The sequence below is a fragment of the Rattus norvegicus genome, chromosome 3, assembly GCF_036323735.1.
Source record: "Rattus norvegicus strain BN/NHsdMcwi chromosome 3, GRCr8, whole genome shotgun sequence".
NCBI lineage: Eukaryota > Metazoa > Chordata > Mammalia > Rodentia > Muridae > Rattus > Rattus norvegicus.
Window position 1 is genome coordinate 95261767 of NC_086021.1, and position 20639 is coordinate 95282405.

At 37.6% G+C, this 20639-nt stretch overlaps 1 pseudogene; it reads left to right on the forward strand.

Moving 5' to 3' along the window:
* On the forward strand, positions 14016-14646 carry Or4c107b-ps1 (olfactory receptor family 4 subfamily C member 107B, pseudogene 1; annotated as a pseudogene).

Genomic DNA, 20639 nt, shown 5'->3' on the forward strand with positions numbered 1-20639 from the left:
GAGCCTGCCCCACATGTGGCCCATACACATACAGCCATCCAATTAGACAAGATGGATGAAGCAAAGAAGTGCAGACCGACAGGAGCCGGATGTAGATGGCTCCTGAGAGACACAGCCATAATACAGCAAATACAGAGGCGAATGCCAGCAGCAAATCACTGAACTGAGAATAGGACCCCCGTTGAAGGAATCAAAGAAAGAAGTGGAAGAGCTTGAAAGGACTCGAGATACCATATGAACAACAACGCCAAGCAAACAGAGCTACCAGGGACTAAGCCACTACCTAAAGACTATACATGGACTGACCCTGGACTCTGACCTCATAGGTAGCAATGAATATCCTAGTAAGATCACCAGTGGAAGGGGAAGCCCTGGGTCCTGCTAAGACTGAACCCCCAGTGAACATGATTGTTGGGGGGAGGGCAGCAAGGGGGTAGGATGTGGAGGGGAACACCCATAAAGAAGGGGATGGGGAGGGGTTAGGGGGATGTTGGCCCAGAAACCGGGAAAGGGAATAACACTCGAAATGTAAATAAGAAATACTCAAGTTAATAAAAAAATCCAATAATAATTTTTCACTAAATTAATTTGGGGGTGGAGAAACACAAACATTCTGTTCAGAATATCAATACAACTATTCTAAAAACTGAGCATTAAAATCCTTTCATATGACTATATTGACATATGGAAAGCAGCAACTATAATAAAGACTCATTTCTTTATCTAAAATCAAAAAAGAATGAAAAAAAAATTCTTGAGAAATCACCACCCATGTCCTCAGTCTTGATTACATAACAATTGTGATAAAAAACTTTATGGTATTTGAACAGTGACAATCAGGTAGATTGATGGAATGGAATTGAAGACCCTGAAATAAGCCCCCCACACACACACACACACAAGTTGTCACTTCATTTTGACAAAAGAGCTAAAACCATCACTGGAAAAAAGGCAGCATTTTCAATAAATAGTGTCCAAAATCAACGTGTAGAATAATGGAAATCAATCCATTTATTTCCTTGTACAAACCTCAAGTCTAAGTGCATCAAGGACCTCCAAATAAAATCAAATACACTAAAATTAATAGAAAAGAAAGTGGAGAAGAAACTCAAACACATGGGAACAGGGAAAATTTCCTGAACAGAACCCCAATGACGTGTGCTCTAAGATCAACAGTACACAAATGGGATCCTATGGAATTGCAAAGTTTCTGTAAGGTAAAGGACACTGTCAATAGGACAAAATAGCAACCAAGGGGCTGGGGATTTAGCTCAGTGGTAGAGTGCTTGCCTAGGAAGCACAAGGCCCTGGGTTCGGTCCCCAGCTCCGAAAAAAAGAACCAAAAAAAAAAATGTCAACCAAGAGTTTGGGAAAGATATTTACCAATCGTGTACCAGATCAAGGGCTAATATCCAATATATACAAAGAATTCAAGAAGTGAGATTCCCGAGAATCAAATCACTCTATTAAAAATGGGGTAGAAAGCTAAACAAAGAATTCTCAACTGAGGAATACAAATGGCCAAGAAGCACCTTAAAGAAATGTTAAACATCCTTAGTCATAAGGGAAATGCAAATTAAAGCAACCCTGAGATTCTATCTCACACCAGTCAGAATGGCTAAGATCAAAACTCAGGTGACAGCAGATGCTAACACAGATGTGGAGAAAGAGGAACACTCCTCCATTGTTGGTGGGATTGCAGACTGGTACAACTACTCTAGAATTAATCAGTCTGGTGGTTCCTGAGAAAATTGGACATTGCACTAACTGACAACCCAGCTATACCTCTACTGAGCATATACCCAAAAGATGCCCCAACATATAACAAAGACACGTGCTCCACTATGTTCATAGCAGCCTTATTTATAATAGCCAGAAGCTGGAAAGGGCCCAGATGCCCTTCAACAGAAGAATGGATACAGAAAATGTGGTACATTTATACAACGGAATGGTACTCAGCTAATAAGAACAATGACTTTATGAAATTCTTAGGCAAATAGATGGAATCAGAAAATATCATCGTGGATTTAACAGATATTTATATAACTTGTCATCCTAACCCACAAGAATATATTTTCTTCTCAGGACCTCATGGTACCTTGTCCAAAATTTACAATATAATCAGCCACAAAACAGGCCTCAACAGATACAAGGAGATTGAAATAATCCTAAACATCCTACCAGATCACCATGGACTGAGGCTGGTCTTCACTAACATCAATAACAACAAAAAGCCCACATATACATGGAAGGTGGACAACACTCTATTCAATGATAACCTGGTCAAGGAAGAAATAAATAAAAATTAAGAACAACTTTAGAACTTAATGAAAATGAAGGCACAACATTCCCAAAATTATGCCAAACAAATAAAAGCAGTGCTAAAGCAAAACTCATAGCTCTCAGTTCCACCAAAAAGAAACCAGAGAGATCATATATTAGCAGCTTGACAGCATATCAAAAAGCTCTAGAACAAAAACAAGCAAATATAACCAAGAGGAGTAGAAGGCAGGAAAAATCAAACTCAGGACCAAAATTAACCAAGTGGAAACAAATAGGACTGTTCAAAGAATCAAAAAAGCAGGAGCTTTTTCTTTGAGAAAATCAAACAAAATATATAAACCTTTAGCCAAACTAACCAGAAGGCACAGAGAGAGTATCAAAATAAGAAAATCAGAATTAAAAAGGGAATCCTAACAGAAGCTTAGGGAATTAAAAAAAATCATCAGATCCTACTACAAAAGCATGTGTTCAACAAAACTGGAAAATCTGAGTAAAATAGACAATTTTCTAGACAATTACCAGGCACCAAAGTTAAACCATCAGGATTATAAACCATCTAAACAATCTTATATTTCCTAAGGAAATAGAAGCAGTTATTAAAAGTCTCCCAACCAAAAAGAGCCTTGGTTAAGATGGTTTTAGTCCAGAATTCTATCACACCTTCATAAAAGACCTAATACCAATACTGTTCAAATTATTCCACAAAAAAAGAAACAGAAGGAACACTACCCAATTCCTTTTATGCAGCCACAATTACACTTATACTTAAATCAAAGACCCAACAAAGAAGGAAAACTTCAAATTCCCCTTATGAATATTGAAGCAAAAATAATAAAATTTATGAAAATACATCAAATGATTATCCAACATGTTTGCGTAGGCTTCCTCCCATAGGTGCAAGGTAGGTTCAATATACAGAAATCCAACAATGTAGATCACTGTGTGAAAAATCTCAAAGAAAAAAGCCACATGATCATTTCATTATATGCTGAGAAAGCATTTGACAAAATTTAAACCCCTTCATGAGAAAAGTCCTGGAAAAGGTCAGGAATTCAAGGCCCATACCTAAGCAGTGGAAAAGCAACATACAGAAAGCCAGGAGCCAACATTAAACTAAATGGAGAGAAACTTGAAGCAATCCCACTAAAATCATGGACTAGACAAGGCTGCCCACTCTCTCACTACTTATTCAATATAGTACTCAAAGTCCTAGCCACAGCAATCAGACAACAAAAGGAGGTCAAAGGAATACAAATTGGAAAGGAAGAAGTCAAAATATCACTATTTTTAGATGATATGATAGTATATTAAGTGACCCTGCAAAACTTCCACCTGAAAGCTACTAAGCCTGATAAACAAGTTCGGCAAAGTAACTATGTATAGAAATAACTTAAACAAACCATGAGCCTTCTACTATTCAAAGGATAAACAGGCTGAGAAAGAAATTAGGGAAATGACACCCTTCATAATAGTCCCAAATAACATAAAATATCTTGGTATGACTCTAATCAAGCAAGTGTATTATCTATATGACAAGAAATTCAAGTCTCTAAGCCACTACCCAAAGACTATACATAGGCTCCAACCTCATAGGTAGCAATGAATAGCCTAGTAAGAGCACCAGTGAAAGGGGAAGCCCTTGGTCCTGCCAAGACTGAACCCCCAGTGAATGTAATTTTTGGGGGGAGGGCGGTAATGGTGGGGAGCATGGGGAGGGGAACACCCATGTAGAATGGGAGGGGGAGGTGTTAGGGGAAAAAATTCAAGTCCCTGGAGAAAGAAATTGAAAAAGATCTCAAAAGCTGGAAGGACCTCACATGCTCACGGTTTGGCAGGATTAATATAGTAAAAATGGCCGTTTTGTGAAAAGCAATCTACATATTCAATGCAATCCCCATCAAAATCCCTACTCAATTCTTCATAGAGTTAGAAAAAGCAATTTGCAAATTCATTTGGAAAAACAGGAACCCCAGGATAATGAAAACTATCCTCAAAAATAAAAGAACTTCTGGGGAAATCACCATCCCAGACCTCAAGCAGTATTACAGAGCAATCATGATAAAATTGTATGGTATTGGTACAAAGACAGACAGATAGATCAGTGGAATAGAACTGAAGACACAGAAATGAACCCATACACCTCTTGCCACTTGGTCTTTGACAAAGAGCTAAAAACCATTCAGTGGGGGGGGGGGGAACAGCATTTTTAACAAATGGTGCTGGTTCAACTGGAGGTCAGCATGTAGAAGAATGCGAATTTCCCTATTCTTATCATCCTGTACAAAGCTTAAGTCCAAGTGAATCAAGGACCTCCACAGCAAACCAGATACACTCAAACTAATAGAAGAAAAAGTGGGGAAGAGCCTTAAACACATGGGTACTGGGAAAATTTTCCTGAACAAAACCCCAATGACTTATGTTCTAAGATTAAGAATCGACAAATGGGATCTCATAAACTGCAAAGCTTCTGTAAGGAAAAGGAAACTGTCATTAGGAGAAAATGGCAACCAACAGATTCTGAAAATATCATAGCCAATCCTATATGTGATAGTTGTAATATCGAAAATATACAAAGAATACCAGAGGTTAGATTCCAGAGAGCCAAACAACCCTATTAAAAGTGGGATACAGTGCTAAGCAATGAATTCTCAGCTGAGGAATATCAAATGTGTGAGAAGTACCCAAAGAAATAATCAATATCCTTACTCATCAGGGAAATGTAAATCAAAACAATCCTGAGATTCTACCTCACACCACTCAGAGTGGATAAGATCAAAAACTTTGGCGACGGCAGATGCTGGCGAGGATGTGGAGAAAGAGGAACACTCCTCCATTGTTGGTGGGATTGCAGACTGGTACATCCATTCTGGAAATCAGTCTGGAGGTTCCTCAGAAAATTGGACATTGAACTACCTGAGGACCCAGCTCTTCCTCTCTTAGGCATATACCCAAAAGATATACCCAACATATAACAAAGACACGTGCTCCACTATGTTCATAACAGCCTTATTTATAATAACCAGAAGCTGGAAAGAACCCAGATGCCCTTCAACAAAGGATAGATACAAAAAATGTGGTACATTTATACAATGGACTACCACTCAGCTATTAAAAACAATGACTCTATAAAGTTCATAGGCAAATGGATGGACCTCGAAAATATTCCAATTGAGGTAACCCAATGGAAAAAAAAAAGCACACATGGTATGCACTCACTGATAAGTAAATATTAGCCCAGAAGCTCAAATTACTCAAGACCACATGAAGCTCAAGGAGAAGGAAGACCAAAGAGTGGATGTTTCACTCCTTAAAGGTGGAATAAAAATATTCATAACAGGGATTATGAAGACAAAGTTTGGAGCAGAGACTGAAGAAATGGCTGTCAGAGCCTGTCCCACCTGGGTAGACAGCCCGTTTATATACAGCCACCAAAGCTATATAATATTGATGAAGGCAAGAAATGCAAGGTGAGAGGAGCCTGATATAGCTGTCTCCTGAGAGGCACAGCCAGAGCATGACAAATACAGAGGCAAATGGTAGCAGTTAACATTTCAACTGAGGATTGGTTCCCCATTGAAGGAATAAGGGAAAGGATTGAAGAAGCTGAAAGGGTTTGCATTCCCATAAGAACAACAGTATCAACCAACAAGACTTCCCAGTGACTAAACCACTACCCATAAACTATACATGGTCTGACCCTTGACTCCAGCTGCATATGTAGTGGAAGATGGCACTGTTGGGCAACAATGGGAGGAGAAGCCCTTATTCCTGCAAGGCTGGACCCCGTAGTGCAGGGGAATGTCCGTTGTGTGTGTGTGAAGGGTGGGTGTTTGGGGAGGGGGAACAACCTCATAGAAGAAATGGGGGGGTGGAATAGTAGAATTATGGCTGGGACAGCAGGAAAGGGAATAACATTTGAAATGTAAATAAAAATATCCAATAAAATGATGAAGAATTCTATATTCGGTCAAAAAAGATAGCGAAAGATAATGTCATCCTGAGTGTGGTAACCCAGTCACAAAAGAGTACACATGGTATACACTCACTGTTAAGTAGATATTAGTCCAAAAGCTTGGAACACAGAAGATACAATTCATGGATCACATGAAGTTCAAGAAGAAGGAAAAACAAAGTGTGGATATTTCATTCCTTCTCAGAATGGGAAATGAATACTCACTGGAGGAAATAAGGAGATAAAGTGGAGAGCAGACACTGAATGACAGACCACCTAGAGACTGCCTCACCTGTGGATCCATCCCATATACAGATACCAAACCCACACATTATTGAGAATGTCAAGAAGTACTAGGTGCCAGGAACATGATCTAGCTGTTTCCTGCCAAATCTTGACAAATACAAAGGCAGATGCTGTCAGACAACCATTGGCCTGAGCATGGTGTCCTCAGTGGAGGAGTTAGAGAAAAGATTGAAAGGGCAGAAGAAGTTTCCAACCCCATAGGAAGAATAACAATATCAACCAACTAACCCACTCCCCCAGAGCTTCTGGGGACTAAACCACCTATCAAAGTGTACACATGGAGAGACCCATGGCTCCAGCTGTGTATGTAGCAGAGGATAGCCTTATTGGACATCAATGGGACAAAAGGTCCTTGATGCTATCAAGGCTTGATGCCCCAGTATAGGGAAATGCCAGGGCAGGAAGGCAGGGGCCTGTGGGTAGTTGGGGAGGGTTGAACTCTCAAAGACTCAAGAAGAGTGAGGACAGAATAGTGGCTTTCAAGAGGGGAAATCAGGAGTGGGGATTACATTTGCAATATAAATAAAGAAAAATCCAATAAAATAAAACAAAAATGTCTCATGGTCATCAGATGTTGAAGAAACCTTTTACAAAATACAAGATTCCTTCCTGCTAAAATTCTTGGAGTTATCAGGAATTCAATGTACATACCAATATGTAATAGACACAATATGCAAGCAATAGACATCATCAAATTAAATGGAGAGAAACTTGAAACAATAACACTAAAATCAGGGACTAGACAAGACTAAACTCTCTCCCTATCTATTCAATATACTAGAAGTTCTAGCTAGAGCTATAAGACAACAAAAGATCAAGAATAAGCAAATTGCAAAGGAAGCTCTCAATATATTTTCATAAAATCTTTTCTACTGCTTCCCCTTGACAAAACATATGTTCCTATTTGGTTACAGATTGCTTATAACAAAATTCTTCTATTTTGTAAGAGTGCAAGCTTTTTGCTTGAACTCTTCGATGAAACACCATATTTCATCCATTATAAAACACTAGAAAGTTGAGAAATTTAAAAGCAAACAGTAATTTGGTTAGCACTTCCAAGTTTTTTGATAGCTTCAGTAATTTAAAAACCCTTCAAATCATCTCTTAAAGACCCATGTGAGAAGTCATTTCCTAAATCTTAGAGGACTGAGAATCAATCTTACTAACTCCTGAGCTGTGCCGAAGCCTCTTTAAATTCCACTTGTATTCAACCAGGAATCTTTGGCTCCTACATTTTTATCTTAACCTGAATCCACAATTGCAGACAAGACTGGATATTTAGTTGAAATGGTCTCTACCTCCACTGCCAGCCAGCATGTTCTTCGGCTCTTTGATGTAGAAGGAAGATTAGGATATTAACTGTATTTTTCCCCAGTGAACACAATTTCTGGTATAAAAAACAGGTTTTGCTTATGCAAATTTTTTTCACAGACTAATACATGATGAGGTGTGTAAGCCACAATGTTTTTTTTTTTTTTTTTGAGATAGGAATTTTTTTTATCTTTATTAACTTGGGTATGTCTTATTTACACTTCGATTGTTATTCCCTTCCAGGTTTCCAGGCCAACATTCCCCTAACATCCACCTATGGGTGTTGCCATCCCCAGCCTCCCTCCATTACTGCCCTCCCCACAACAATCATGTTCACCGGGGTTCAGTCTTGGCAGGACCAAGAGCTTCCCCTTCTACTGGTGCTCTTACTAGGATATTCATTGCTACCTATGAGGTTGGAGGCCAGGGACAGTGCATGTACAGTCTTTGGGTAGTTGCTTACTCCCTGAAAGCTCTTTTTGATTGGCATGGTTGTTCATATGGGGTCTCAAGCCCCTTCAATCTCTTCCAGTCCTTTCTAAGTTTCCTTCAACAGGGGTCCCGTTCTCAGTTCAGTGCTTTAATGATGGCATTTGCCTATGTATTTGTTGTATTCTGGCTGTGTCTCTCAGGAGAGATCTACATCTGGTTCCTGTCAGCCTGCACTTCTTTGCTTCATCCATCTTATCTAGTTTGGTGTTGTATATGTATGGGCCACATGTGGAGCAGGCCCTCAATGGGTATTCCTTCTGCCTCTGTTCTAAACTTTGCCTCCCTATTCCCTCCCAAGGGTATTCTTGTTCTGAAGAAAGAAAAGAAAACAGAAACGTTCACTTTCTTACATTTCATAATTTGAGTAAAGTTGAGAAACTGGGGAATCAATAGAAGAACACTGAGGGCAGAAGAAATCACTCTTTTTTGGTAGATAAAAATCCTATATAAAATAAGGCAGGTTTAAAGAATTAAACAAAAGATTAATTTTAAAGAAGTATTTATTATTTTCATGTTTAATGAAAATGTTTATTGATTGACTTGCTTAATAATTTACTGATTTATTTTAGTATTAGTTTTTCTAAATTATTTCTATGTTTTCAAAACAGGGTCTCAATGCACCAGCTTACTCTTGAACTCTATATAAATAAAAGCATGACTTTGAGCTCTGCGTCTTCCTTATCTACGGAGTGCCTGGATTACAGGTGTATGTGGTGTATGTGGTGCTCTGGACCACACCCAGAGAATCACTGATGGTAAAGTAAGCATTCTATCAAGAGAGTTAGACCCCTCTACTCCATAAAACCTACTACTAACGAAGCACTGTGCCATGTCTCTTTGATAGAACTTATTGCCATGTAAGCTTTCCACTTAGAAAAAAAATTGTTATTTGCAGAATGACTTGTGAAAAATTTAGCCATGTTACTGAAATGAACCAGGGTAGATAGTGAATAATATGCATAACAAAACATGAGGAGGCACACTTGCCAAAATTACTACTTCAGGAGCTGACTCAGTCACCAAGTGACCACAGTTGCTTCTACACAAGAACCCTGAATGAGGGTTGGTCCAACCATTACTTCAGTGATATTTCAACAATAGTAGCAAAATATTTATTTTTGATTAAAAAACTGTTCATGAGAATGAAATATTAAATGTTTCTATTGTGGCCCACTGATATGAGACAGTTTGTTCAACAACTAGTGGTTATCATGTATGAAGACTTTTCCCTGCATTTTTGGTAGCCAACTTAACCATCTTGTGTTTTCTTTTTTTTTTTTTTTTTTTATTGTTGCAAACTTTTTTTTATTTTTTTTTTATTTTTTTTATTATTAACTTGAGTATTTCTTATATACATTTCGAGTGTTATTCCCTTTCCCAGTTTCCGGGCAAACATCCCCCTCCCCCCTCCCCTTTCTTATCGGTGTTCCCCTCCCCACCCTCCCCCCATTGTCCCCCTCCCCCCAACAGTCTAGTTCACTGGGCATCTTGTGTTTTCTACATAATATTTTATTTGTTTGATTTCACATTAACAGAAGTACTAGGAGAAATTCCAGTATGTTAGTCATTTGGATACACTGACATGGTCATACTACATTTAGATGAGAATAGTACATTTGTGTTTACCTTAGAGTGATTACAATGCATTTTAGGATTTCTATTCTGTTATCTCCTTATTCATAGTATATGCATAGACACTGATTTAATATTATAGTGGTGAAAAGCAAACCTAAAACACATGGGAATGGTTTACAGATGTTTTGAGGTTTTAGACATCATTGTTTTTTATTTGTTTTGTTTGTTTTGATTTTATGATACTTTATAAACATGTAAAACTTATATACTCTATGTGGCAGTCATTAAAATCACTTTGTTTTTTCTCTTCGTACAAATACTTTATAGCTTTATGAAATTTTTTAAAAAATGTATATCTGCATACATTATTCATATGCTTCTTATAAGCAGAACATATAGACATATTGCAAGCTATGCATTATTTAAAAAATGAGCTCAAAAGCTAGGCCATTTATCTGAATGATTTGTAAAAGAATTTCAGTAGACAAGGAAGCCGGACCCTAAAGAATGAATTTTAATTAGAAATATAAAGATATATCATCAAAAGCAATGTTTACCTTTTGAAATATGACCCTGCTCTGTCATCTTAACAGGTAAGATGTTTACAAATATCACTCATATACTAAATTCATAAAGATTTCAAACAATGTAAGTCACAGAATTATACTTTCTAAAACAAGGTATCATACTATATTTAATGACTAAAAAGTGTCAAGACTCTATATTATAGTGTTACTGCTGTTGCTGTTCCTTTCAGTCACATTCTTTTTTTTTTTTTTTTATTAACTTGAGTATTTCTTATATACATTTCGAGTGTTATTCCCTTTCCCGGTTTCCGGGCAAACATCCCCCTCCCTCTCCCCTTCCTTATGGGTGTTCCCCTCCCAACCCTCCCCCCATTGCCGCCCTCCCCCCATAGACTAGTTCACTGGGGGTTCAGTCTTAGCAGGACCCAGGGCTTCCCCTTCCACTGGTGCTCTTACTAGGATATTCATTGCTACCTATGGGGTCAGAGTCCAGGGTCAGTCCATGTATAGTCTTTAGGTAGTGGCTTAGTCCCTGGAAGCTCTGGTTGCTTGGCATTGTTGTACATATGGGGTCTCGAGCCCCTTCAAGCTCTTCCAGTTCTTTCTCTGATTCCTTCAATAGGGGACCTATTCTCAGTTCAGTGGTTTGCTGCTGGCATTCGCCTCTATATTTGCTGTATTCTGGCTGTGTCTCTCAGGAGCGATCTACATCCGGCTCCTGTCGGTCTGCACTCCTTTGCTTCATCCATCTTGTCTAATTGGGTGGCTGTATATGTATGGGCCACATGTGGGGCAGGCTCTGAATGGGTGTTCCTTCAGTCTCTGTTTTAATCTTTGCCTCTCCCTTACCTGCCAAGGGTATTCTTTTTCCTCATTTAAAGAAGGAGTGAAGCATTCACATTTTGATCATCCGTCTTGAGTTTCGTTTGTTCTAGGGATCTAGGGTAATTCAAGCATTTGGGCTAATAGCCACTTATCAATGAGTGCATACCATGTATGTCTTTCTGTGATTGGGTTAGCTCACTCAGGATGATATTTTCCAGTTCCAACCATTTGCCTACGAATTTCATAAACTCGTTGTTTTTGATAGCTGAGTAATATTCCATTGTGTAGATGTACCACATTTTCTGTATCCATTCCTCTGTTGAAGGGCATCTGGGTTCTTTCCATTTTCTGGCTATTATAAATAAGGCTGCAATGAACATAGTGGAGCACGTGTCTCTTTTATATGTTGAGGCATCTTTTGGGTATATGCCCAAGAGAGGTATAGCTGGATCCTCAGGCAGTTCAATGTCCAATTTTCTGAGGAACCTCCAGACTGATTTCCAGAATGGTTTTACCAGTCTGCAATCCCACCAACAATGGAGGAGTGTTCCTCTTTCTCCACATCCTCGCCAGCATCTGCTGTCACCTGAGTTTTTGATCTTAGCCATTCTCACTGGTGTGAGGTGAAACCTCAGGGTTGTTTTGATTTGCATTTCCCTTATGACTAAAGATGTTGAACATTTCTTTAGGTGTTTCTCAGCCATTCGGCATTCCTCAGCTGTGAATTCTTTGTTTAGCTCTGAACCCCATTTTGTAATAGGGTTATTTGTTTCCCTGCGGTCTAACTTCTTGAGTTCTTTGTATATTTTGGATATAAGGCCTCTATCTGTTGTAGGATTGGTAAAGATCTTTTCCCAATCTGTTGGTTGCCGTTTTGTCCTAACCACAGTGTCCTTTGCCTTACAGAAGCTTTGCAGTTTTATGAGATCCCATTTGTCGATTCTTGATCTTAGAGCATAAGCCATTGGTGTTTTGTTCAGGAAATTTTTTCCAGTGCCCATGTGTTCCAGATGCTTCCCTAGTTTTTCTTCTATTAGTTTGAGTGTGTCTGGTTTGATGTGGAGGTCCTTGATCCACTTGGACTTAAGCTTTGTACAGGGTGATAAGCATGGATCGATCTGCATTCTTCTACATGTTGCCCTCCAGTTGAACCATTCTTAATTGGATGTATCCGAATTATACAAAGGTGCTTGGCCAAAGTTTCTAAGTCTTTTTGTTTAATTTCCTACATGTTCAAAAGCATCTTCATTATCTCTACCTCTTCACACACCCACAGAGGCCCCTATCACACACTCCCAAATTAACAACTTCTTTTATGGTTTTAAATTAGGTATGTATTTAGTAATGCCTTAGTTATCATAACAACAGACATTATTTTTATTGAGCTATGTTCACATTTTAAAATGTTGAGTTAGAGTTGATGTCATAATACATTTTTAATCATGTACAGAACTAAATACTTCATAAATACACTTCTATACTATATTTATGTCTGTATTGTGCTATTTGAATTAATCCAGTTTAGATTTTAGTTTATTCCAGACTAGCAAGAAAATTTGAACTATGTCCAGATCTTCTATGTACATTCTAAACTACAGCCTGCCCCATCAGTAATTGGTATAGCAGAGTATTTAGTTGGGTACTGAAAGACACGATAAATCAATTATGCTCTTTCTGTCCATACATAGTTTATAATTTTAGGGTGCCTTTTAACATTTCACATCAGGAAGCCACGGGAGAATGAGAAAAGCTCACAAAAAGATAAACTGTTTCGTTCTTTATATCAAACAGGTTAATTTTATCTCATAACACAAATTAGACTATTTTTATTGGATATCTTTTTATTTACATTTCAAATGTTATCCCCTTTCCTCGTTTCCTGTCCATAAATCCACTCTCCCCTCCCTCCTCCCCTTCTTCTATGAGGGTGTTCATCCACCCAACCTCCATACAATTCCTGCCTCCCTCCCTGCCCTGACATTCCCATATACTGGGGTTCAGGGGTCAGTCCTTGGCAGGAACAAGAGCTTCTCTTTACACTGGTGCCCAACAAGGCCATCATCTGGATGATGATGCAGCTGGAGACATGGGTTTGTCCATGCGTAATATTTGGATGGTGGTTTACTTCATGGAAGCTCTAATTGGTTAGTATTCTTGTTCCTATGGGGTTGCAAACACCTTCAACTCCTTCAATACTTTCTCTAACTGCTCCATTGGGGACCCTGTTCTCATTTCAGTGGTTTGCTGCTAATATTCACCTCTGTATTTGTCATGCTCTGGCAGAATCTCTCATTTTTAATATTTTGTAATTTATCTTTTCAATTCTATCTGATTATCAACTGTTCCTTTCAATGATTTTTCTAATTTTAATTCTAAATAACAATGGAATTAAGTAATATTAGTTTTTATATCAGTTCACATGCCTGTTAATAGTACTGTAAACTTGTTTGAGCGTTTTTTTCTAATATTTACAGATTTAAATGATGACAGTTTTGGCAAGAGGGAAATCTCAGCAGTAAATATATTTGTTCTTAAGACTAGCCACCTATGTTCAAATGTAACATCTAACACAGTAGAGAAAAAAGTTATTCCTGCTAATTCTTTTGTGACCTCTACACAAAGACTATATAGCACCTGCACACACACAAACACATATATCAGAAAGAACACAAAGTACTCCCATACAAACATAAATGACTAAATACCTATAAATTAAAAAAATTGTTAAAGTTGACTTGACAGTCATGCCAAACCAAACTATTGTAACTGAGTTCATCCTCCTGGGACTTTCAGAGAATCCAAAAGTTCAGAAAATACTATTTATTGTATTTTCTTTTGTCTACATGGCAACAATTGGAGGCAGCATTATCATTGCAGTGACCATACTCTGCACCCCTGCACTACTTGGATCACCCATATACTTCTTCTTGGCATTTCTGTCCTTCCTGGATGCATGCATTACTTCAGTCATCACACAAAAAAGGATTGTTGACTCAATCAACGACAGCAAAACAATTTCTTTTGAAGGCTGCATGACACAGATCTTTGCTGAACATTTCTTTGCTGCCGTGGAAGTGATTGTCCTAATATCCATGGCCTATGACCGCTATGTGGCCATTTGCAAGCCATTACACTACTCTTCCATAATGAACTGGAAGCTCTGTGGCACTCTGGTAGGGATAGCAAGGGCTGGGGGATGCTGACAGTCTATCATACAAATTATCTTCACTTTGCAGCTACCATTTTGTGGACCCAATGTCATTGATCACTTCATGTGTGACTTGTTTCCAATTACTGGAGTTGGCATGCACTAACACTTATGTTTATGGCCTCTTAGTGTTTGCCAACAGTGGGTCTATCTGCAACATAAATCTTTTTTTTTAAATTAACTTGAGTATTTCTTATATACATTTCGAGTGTTATTCCCTTTCCCGGTTTCCGGGTAAACATCCCCCTCCCCCCTCCCCTTCTTTATGGGTGTTCCCCTCCCCATCCTGCACCCATTGCCGCCCTCCCCCCAACAATCTAGTTCACTGAGGGTTCAGTATTAGCAGGACCCAGGGCTTCCCCTTCCACTGCTGCTCTTACTAGGATATTCATTGCTACCTATGAGGTCAGAGTCCAGGGTCAGTCCATGTATAGTCTTTAGGTAGTGGCTTAGTCCCTGGAAGCTCTGGTTGCTTGGCATTGTTGTACATATGGGGTCTCGAGCCCCTTCAAGCTCTTTCAGTTCTTTCTCTGATTCCTTCAACGGGGGTCCTATTCTCAGTTCAGTGGTTTGCTGCTGGCATTCGCCTCTGTATTTGCTGTATTCTGGCTGTGTCTCTCAGGAGCGATCTACATCCGGCTCCTGTCTGCCTGCACTTCTTTGCTTCATCCATCTTGTCTAATTGGATGGCTGTATATGTATGGGCCACATGTGGGGCAGGCTCTGAATGGGTGTTCCTTCTGTGTCTGTTTTAATCTTTACCTCTCTATTCCCTGCCAAGGGTATTCTTGTTCCCCTTTTAAAGAAGGAGTGAAGCATTCACATTTTAATCATCCGTCTTGAGTTTCATTTGTCCTAGGCATCTAGGGTAATTCAAGCATTTGGACTAATAGCCACTTATCAATGAGTGCACACCATGTGTGTTTTTCTGTGATTGGGTTACCTCACTTAGGATGATATTTTCCAGTTCCAACCATTTGCCTACGAATTTCATAAAGTCATTGTTTTTGATAGCTGAGTAATATTCCAGTGTGTAGATGTACCACATTTTCTGTATCCATTCCTCTGTTGAAGGGCATCTGGGTTCTTTCCAGCTTCTGGCTATTATCAATAAGACTGCGATGAACATAGTGGAGCACGTGTCTTTTTTATATGTTGGGGCATCTTTTGGGTATATGCCCAAGAGAGGTATAGCTGGGTCCTCAGGCAGTTCAATGTCCAATTTTCTGAGGAACCTCCAGACTAATTTCCAGAATGGTTGTACCAGTCTGCAATCCCACCAACAATGGAGGAGTGTTCCTCTTTCTCCGCATCCTCGCCAGCATCTGTTGTCACCTGAGTTTTTGATCTTAGCCATTCTCACTGGTGTCAGGTGAAATCTCAGGGTTGTATTGATTTGCATTTCCCTTATGACTAAAGATTTTGAACATTTCTTTAGGTGTTTCTCAGCCATTCTATGCTGCTAATCTCCTATTGTGTCATTTTATTCTCCTTAAGAAGTCACAGTTCTCAGGGTCGATGGAAAGCTCTCTCTACTAGTGGATCCCACATTACTGTTATGGTTTTGTTCTTTTTCCCATGCATATTTATATATGCAAGATCTACATCTGCCTCATCTTTTGAGAAAAAGGTGGCTGTATTTGATGGCATCATGACTCCATTGCTCAATCCTTTAATTTACACTTTCAGGAATAAGGAAATGAAAAATGCCATAAGGAAAATGTGGAACCGATTTTGGATGGTCTCTGATATATTTTAAAATATTATGCTCACAAATGTTAAAGTACAGAATAAGGAAGTCAATATTTACTTCAGCAAGTACTTTATGACTTGTTCATTATACAGGAAAAGGAGATACCATTTTACAGAGAGAACACCAATACTGTAGGTCGAAAAATTGTCTTTAACTGGAGATTGACAATCACACTATGATTTGACAACTTAGTTGTGATAGTTTGAATGAAATGTGTCCTATAAATATTTGACAATTGATTATTTGTTTTTACTAGTGGCTATTTCCAGAGAATTAGGAGATGTGGATTTGATGGAGAAAGTATTTGCTAAGATGCTTTTTCAGTTTTCAGAAAAATTCTTAAATTTAAGTTAGCTCTCTATGCTTCATGTTTGTGGTTTAAGATACATTTTCTCAGTTGTGGCAGCTACTTGTTGCTTGCTACCTCTGTTCCATCATCATGGACTCTAGCTCTCTGGTAACATATGTTTCAACAAAACTCTTTAAGCTGCTTTGGTTATGTTGTTTTATCACAGCAATAGAAAGTATCTAATATTGTCATATGAAAATCTATATTAGTTTATTGTATAAACCTGTAACTCAAATGAAATTTTGCAAGCAAGTTGCCTATTTAATTTTGTGCATGTAACACTACGCTTTTCTAAATTTTGTTGAATTTAAAATGTGCTCAAATATGGAAAATAATTATATCAAATGAGTGCTAAGTGAAAATGTTCATGTGATACATATCCAAATACTTTGTGCACAGATGTATGGAGAATATTTACATAAATAAAGTTTAAGAAGAAAATGGAATGTATAAGGGCAATAAACATGAGAAATTTTAATTTCAATTTAAGTGGGTTTGAGGTCAGTAGCAGAATTGTGTATGCTTTATACCCAAAATATGAGCAAAATACACTTGAAGTCATCCAGGAAAATTGAAAAAGATATATTTCTAGCAAAAGATCATGAAAATAAAGTTGGAATTATAGGTATCTTTTCAAATTCAAAATATAAATTTGTAGACAAAAATAAGTTTGCATGATTCTGCTTTCTAAATTTCAAGTTAAACTGGAAAATTAGTAAAGGAAAGTCAAAGAACATTTTGATTCAGAATCCAAGGTCTTGAAACCCCATGGAAATTTCTCTGTACTGTTCTACTCCATATGCCATATAAAATATCATATGCCAAATTCCAAGGTGGGGCAGCATAGACCCCAGAAACCATAGGCAGATGAAACAGAACATTTTTATGTTCACATGTGATAGTTAGGAGTACTCAAACTGAACATGTAGAGAAAAGTGAAATTTAAAAAAGAAAACTTAACTAAGTGCTGGATTTAGAAATATCACCAAAGGAGAGAACAGGGAAATACAAAGAGTATGAAAAATAAATAAAGATTTACAGTAGAACTAGAGATTTACAAAGTTTGAAAATGAGAACTATTGTATTTGATCAAGTTGTAATTTTTATGATTTGAATGTCATTTTAATAATATCATTCTTTAATATAGAAATATTGTTTCTCTGTTGCAGTCTTCTAACCATTCATACAAAGTTTATACCCTCTGAATATTTTTACTTGGATAATGTGGTTTTCTTTTTTTTTAATTAAAGTAACTATAACAAGCCAACCTAAATTTATTGTGGCAGCTCTAATGCCGTAGACCTAACAAACTTGAATGAATTTAATCATACAAAAGCAAAATTATAGAAGTATAGAAGTATAGAAGTATAGAAGATAACATGGAAAATGAAACTCATTAAGTTTTGTTGGCAGAATATTACAAGATTCTATTCTTTAAGCTAGTAGAAATGAAAATGGGTAAATATACTACATTAATTTTATTATTTTACTCTTTTTCTGAAAATAATGATTTTCTTCCTTATATGTCATTACCATAGTCCTCGTCAAAACTGTGGATGTTAAAATAATAAAAGTGTGTCAATTTTTATATATGAAAGAACAGAATTAAACAGTGCTTTTTTCAACATTAAAGCCAGGCAAAGAATTTATTCTGCAGTCTTACTTTAAACATTAGAAACGGAGTTTTATCTGTGCAAGCTAACCCAGATAACCATATACGTAACAATTCTCAGGGAAAAATGATCTACTCCGCAATAAAACCACTATGCAAAGAGGGAGGGAAGGATCAGGACCTTCTACAAGGCTGACAGATAGAAGACAAACCTTTGTTGTGCAATTGTTCCTAGAAAATACTCATACTTGTTCAAATGTTCTAAAGCCACATCTTAATTCCTCACATTCTTTCCAAGGAAAAAGTCGGAAATTATTTATCTGTCTTTGGCATGCTTGTCTGCTTTTCCTCTTCTTGGGATAAACAACTTCACACACACACACACACACACACACACACACACACACACACACACACAAATATACAAGCAATACCAACAAACATGAAGAATTGTAGTTAAAGACTAAAAGTCACCAGTATCGTAGGGTCATAAGCCCTAGAGAGAATCTTGATACTCTCATTTTGCTGAGTGGTCTCCTTTTCAAACTGCTTTCTAAATATGCATCTTATCTGCGTAGGACTGAACCTATGATCAATCTATTTGAGACCTGATTCTTCTCTAAGGAACTATTGATAATTAGTAGTTGCTGGAGGGATGTGTCACTCAGTTGTGGTCACTGAGAAATTGTTCTTCCTCTTGTAGATAACTTTCTTCTCCTACTCTGGCAAGAAACTCTTTATACTCACTGAGTCACATAGAAAGTACATGAGAAAAAGAGGTGGATTTGTTGAAAAGAAGGGTTTTACTAGAAGGGAAAGTGAGAAGAAAAAGGAGAATAGTGTATAAAATTGACTACAATTTGTTATATGAAATTGTCAAACAAATAAGTAAGTGAAATAAAGTTGTAATGCAAATTTAAGAATATTAAAATCAACAAAAATTGGAATGTTAAAGAATATACTAGATGCTTTCACTGGGATGTATTGCTTCTTCTCAGAGTAGGAGAATAAGGCTGACAATATCAGCATTTTAGGCCAAGTATTGTCATCAAAGTGATACCTGCAATCCATGGTAGATTTTAATAGAATAAGAGCCTGATATAGCTGTCCCCTGAGACTCTGTCAGAACCTGACAAATACAGAGGTAGGTGCTTGCAGCCAACCATTGGACTAAGTACTGGGACACCGGTGGGGGAGTTAGAGAAAGGACTGAAGGAGGTGAAGGTATTTCAACTCATAGGAAGAACAATATCAACCAACCAGACCCCCTCCCCAGAACTCTGAGCAGGGTCACCGACCAAAGAGTACACATGGAGAGACCCATGGCTCCAACTGCATATGTAGCAGACAATAGCCTTATATGGCATCAGTGGGAGGGGAGGCTCTTGGTCCTGTAAAAGCTCAATGCCCCAGTGGAAGGGAATGTCAGGGCAGACAGGAGGAATAGGTGGATGGAGGAGCACCCTCACAGAAGCAGGGGTAGAAGGGATATGATAGGATGTTTGCAGAGGGGTAACTGGGAAAGGGGATAACAATTGAAATGTAAATAAATAAAATATCCAATTAAAATAAAAAACATGTTTTTCTAACAATAATTATATGACAAAAGCAGTTGATATGTCAATATAGATGGGTGAAATTTCCTAAGGCCATACCGCGAGATGAAGAGCTACAGATAACCAATGGCAGCTGAGACAGTTCATCAGTATTCTCCAGGAATTTATTATCTAACCCCAAAGGGTCAACTACAAATACACACACACACACACACACACACACACACACACACACACACACACACATATATATATATATATATATATATATATGTACATATATATATTAGACTTTGCAGGTTTTAAATATAATATATACTGTGTATGTTTTTAAACATCACAATCACAAAATAGATCATAAATTTGAAAGGAAGGAGAAGAACATAGGAGAACATGAAGAGGAGAGAAACACTTGTGGAAATGACATAAATATAGTACAAGTGTAGGAAAAGCTTTTTTGAAAACTGAAATCAAAAGTACTTGAGGCTGTGAAATAGGCAAATGGTAAGGAAGAAAATTATGTAAGGACAGTATCTTAGCATGTTTGAAAACTTGTGTTGCATATTCAATCTAATGTAGTTTATACACTTTGTTCAAACCAAGTTTTAAACCCAAATTGTAATCTTTCACAAACTTTCCAATTGAAGATGTGTATGTGTGTTGTGGTTCTGAAATATACATAAAGAACTTTTAAACATTTACTTTTATTTATTATTATTAAAATACATACAGATATAAAATGTTCCTTTATCATATCCAGGTTTAACTCCCCCTTGAACTTTTTTTGTCTTCCTCCAAACTTGATACCTTCCTTTTATAGTTATTTGTTTGTCCAAATTATTGTAATTAGTGCTACTATGCATGCGTGACCATGTGGTCATCAACTGGAA